The following is a 4,449-nucleotide window of genomic DNA, read 5'->3' on the forward strand; positions in this document are numbered from 1 at the left end:
AATTCAGCCATGTCAGTCTCTGCCCAGTTCTGTGCCCTTGCTGGAGAGGTGTTGTGATCATTCGGAGGAGAAGAGGCATTCTGGCTTTTTGAGTCTTCAGCGTTTTTGTGTTGATTCTTTCTAATCTTTGTGGGCTTATCTACCTTTGATCTTTGAGGTTGCTGACCTTTGAATGGGGTTTTTGTGGGGCCTTTTTTGTTGATGCTGTTGTTGCTGTTTTCTGTTTTGTTTTGTTTTGTTTTTAACAGTCAGGCCACTCTACCATAGAGCTGCTGCAGTTTGCTGGGGTCCCACTTCACACCTCAGTTGCCTCAGTTTTTCCTGTACCTGGAGGTATCACCAGTGAAGGGCATGAAACAGCAAAGATGGCAGCCAGCTCCTTCCTCTGGAAGGTCCATCCCAGGGGAGTGCTGACCTGCTGCTGACCCGCGTGTACCTTTTGGGATATCTCACCCAGTCAGGAGGAATGGGATCAGGGACCCACCCAAATAAGCAGTCTGGCTGCTTTTTGGTAGGCCAGGTGTGCTGCATTGGGGCTGGGGGGACCCTTCCTCCTCTGAATTGCCTGTGTTTTCCACAGCCAGTAGGCTGGAGTGGCTGAGTCAACTGAACTGCAGAGATGGCAGCCATGCCTCCCATCCAGAGCTCCATCCCAGGGAGAGATCAGAGCTCTATCTCTAGAACCCTCACTGGAGTGGCTGAAGCCCCCGCAGGGAGCTCCCACCCAGTGAGAAGGAATGGATCGGGGTCCTGCTTAAAGAAGCAGTCTGGCCATGATTTGGTAAGACAGCTGTGCTGTGTTGTGGGGGACTCTTCCTCCTCCGAACTGTCTGTATTCTCCACAGTTGGCAGGCTGGAGTGGCTGAGTCAACCAAACTGAAGAGATAGCAGCTGCTTCTCCCACTGGAAACTTGGACTCATCTCAGGTAGATTCCAACCTGCTGCTGTTGGCTGGCTGGGATTCCAAGCCAGTGGGTCTTAACTTGTGAGGTGCCATGGAAGTGGGGCCCACAGAATAACACTGCTTGGCTCCCTGGATTCAAATCCCCTCCTAGTGGTATGTAAAGATGGATTTCCTGCTTTGCCAGGGATCCTGGGGCCAGAGTATGTAAAACTTCTGAGTATGTGTGCCTGAGTGGTTGCTCTGCCTAGACTCCATACAGCTGTGTATATCAGACCCAAGGCCCTCGTGGCATGGGCTCATGAGGAGATCTCCTGATCCATGGGAGAAGCATGGTTTCCTGGGCAGGGTTGCACAATCATTCACCACTTCCCTTGGCTGAGGGTGGGAGTTCCTTTGGCTTGGTGCCACTCCCGGGTGGGCAGTCACTCCCCACTGCTTCATTCTCAGTGGGTCAGGTTGTTTGCCTAGTCAGTCCCAATGTGAGAACACGAATATTTCAGTTGAAGGTGCTGAATTCACTTACCCCTTTTCATTCCTCTCTTTCAGTGCTGGAAACTGCAGCTGCTTCTAATTAGCCATCTTGGATTGATCAATAGTTTCTTTTGCTGTGCAGACGCTCTTAAGTTTAATCAGATCCCACTTGTGAATTTTTGTTTTTGTTGTAATTGCTTTTGGTGTCTTTATCATCAAACCTTTGCCAAGGCCTATGTCCAGAATGTCAAAGATCATTTTATGTGTAAACTCTAGATTTTCTTCTAGAGTTTTTATACTTTTAGATTTTACATTTAAGTCTTCAATCCATGTCAAGTTGATTTTTGTATATGGTGAAATGTGGGGATCCAGTTTCAATCTTCTACATATGGCTAGTTAGTTATCCCAGCATGATTTATTGAACAGGGAGTCCTTTTGCCATTGCTTGTTGTTTTCAATTTTTTCAAAGATTAGTTGGTGATAGGTGTGCACCTTTGTTTCTGGGTTTTCTTTTTTTTTTTTTGAGGCGGAGTCTCGCTCTGTCGCCCGGACTGGAGTGCAGTGGCCGGATCTCAGCTCACTGCAAGCTCCGCCTCCTGGGTTTACACCATTCTCCTGCCTCAGCCTCCCAAGTAGCTGGGACTACAGGCGCCCGCCACCTCGCCCAGCTAGTTTTGTATTTTAGTAGAGACGGGGTTTCACCGTGTTGGCCAGGATGGTCTTGATCTCCTGACCTCGTGATCTGCCCGTCTTGGCCTCCCAAAGTGCTGGGATTACAGGCTTGAGCCACCACACCCGGCCTGTTTCTGGGTTTTCTAACTTGTTCTATTGGTCTATGCATCAGTTTTTGTACCAGTACCATGCTGTTTTGGTTATTGTAGCCTTGTAGTATAGTTTGAAATCAGGTAGTGTGATGCCTCTGGCTTTGTTCTTTTTACTTAGGATTGCTTTGGTTATTCAGGCTCTTTTTTGGTTCCATATGAATTTTAGAATAGTTCTTTCTAATTCTGTGGAAAACGTCATTGATAATTTGATAGGAATAACATTGATTCTGTAAATCGCTTTAGGTAGTATGGCCAATTTAACACCATTGAGTTCCTATCCATGAATATGGAATGTTTTTCTATTTGTTTGTGTCATCATTGATGTCTCTGAGTAGTGTTTTAGTAGTAGAGATCTCACTCTAGAGATCTCTTACCTCCCTGGTTAGTTGTATTTCTAGGTATTTTATTCTTTGGGGGCTATTGTGAATGGGATTGTTTTCTTGATTTGGCCCACAGCTTGGACATTGTTAGTGAATATAAATGTTACTAATTTTTGTACATTGATTTTGTATCCTGAAACTTTGCTGAGTTGTTTATCAGATATAGGAGCCTGTGGGCAGAGACTCTGGGTGTGTTCTAGGTACAGAATCATATCATCTGCAAAGAGGGATACTTTGGCTTTCTCTCTTTCTATTTAGATGCCTTTTATTTCTTTCTTTCACCGATTGATCTGGCAGAGACTTCCAGTGCTGTTGAATAGGAGTGGTGAGAGTGAGCATCCTTGTCTTGTTTTGTTTCTCAAGGGGAATGCTTTCAGCTTTTGCCTGTTCAGTATGATGTTGACTGTGGGTTTGTCATAGATGGCTCTTATTATTATGAAGTATGTTCCTCTGACGCATAGTTTCTTGAGGGTTTTTAACATGAAGGGATGTTGAATTTTATCAGAAGCCTTTTTCTATGTCTATTGAGATGATCATATTGTTTTTGGTTTTAGTTCTGTTAATGTGATGAATGACATTTATTGATTTACATATGTTAAACCACCCTTGCATCCCAGGGATAAAGCCTACTTGATTGTAGTGGATTAGCTTCTTGATATACTGCTGGATTCAGTTTGCTGGTATGTTTCTGAGGACTTTGCATCTATGTTCATCAGGAAGTTTTCTGTTTTCATTATATCTCTGCCAGGTTTTGGTATCAGAATGATGTTGGCCTCATAAAATGAGTTAGGAAGAATTTCCTCCTCTTCTTTTTGGAATAATTTTGATAGGATTAGTTCCAGGTATTCTTTATGTCTGGTAAAATCTGGCTGTGAACCTGGTCTAGGACTTTTACTGGTTTTAGGCTATTTATTACTGATTCAATTTTGGAGCTCATTATTGGTCTATTCAGAGATTCAATTTCTTCCTGGATCAGTCTTTGGAGATTGTACATTTATAGGAATTTATCCATTTCCTCTAAAATTTCTAGTTTTGTGCATAGAAGTATTTGTAATAATCTCTCAGGTTTTTTTTTTTTAATTTCTGTGGGGTCAGTGGTAATGTTCCCTTTGTCATTTCTGATTGTGTTTATTTCAATTTTCTCTTTTTTATTTATTAATCTAGGTAATGGTCTAGCAATCTTATTTATTCTTTCAAAGAAACAACCTTTGGTTTGTTGAACTTTTGTATAGTTTTATGTGTCTCAATTTTGTTCAGTTCAGATTTCAATTATTTATTTCATTCTAGTAGCTTTGAGATTGGTTTGTTCTTGCTCTTCCAGTTCCTCTAGGTGTGATGTTAGGTTGTTCATTTGAGATCTTTCTTTTCTTTTTTTTTTTTTTGAGGTGGAGTCTTGCTCTGTCACCAGGCTGGAGTGCAGTGGCGTGATCTCAGCTCACTGCAACTTCTGATCCCCTGGTTCTCCTGCCTCAGCCTCCCTAGTAGCTGGGATTACAGGCATGCACCACCACGCCCAGATAACTTTTGTATTTTAGTAGAGATGGGGTTTCACCATGTTGCCCAGGATGGTCTCAATTTCCTGACCTCATGATCCACCCCCCTCAGCCTCCCAAAGTACTGGGATTACAGACATGAGCCACCATGCTGGGCTGTTAATTTGAGATCTTTCTAACTTTTTGGTGTGGGCCTTTAGTGCTACAAATTTTCCTCTTAACACTGCTTTAGCTGTTTCCCAGAAATTCTGTTTTTTTTTTTTTTCAAATTTTCAATAGAGTCAATTTCTCGATTTGTGTCTTAATTTCATTGTTTACCCAAAAGTCATTTAGGAAAAGATTGTTTGACTTCCATGCAATTGTATGGTTTTGAGCAA

Source organism: Rhinopithecus bieti, unplaced genomic scaffold (genome assembly GCF_001698545.2).
Source record: "Rhinopithecus bieti isolate Rb0 unplaced genomic scaffold, ASM169854v2 scaffold_13248, whole genome shotgun sequence".
NCBI lineage: Eukaryota > Metazoa > Chordata > Mammalia > Primates > Cercopithecidae > Rhinopithecus > Rhinopithecus bieti.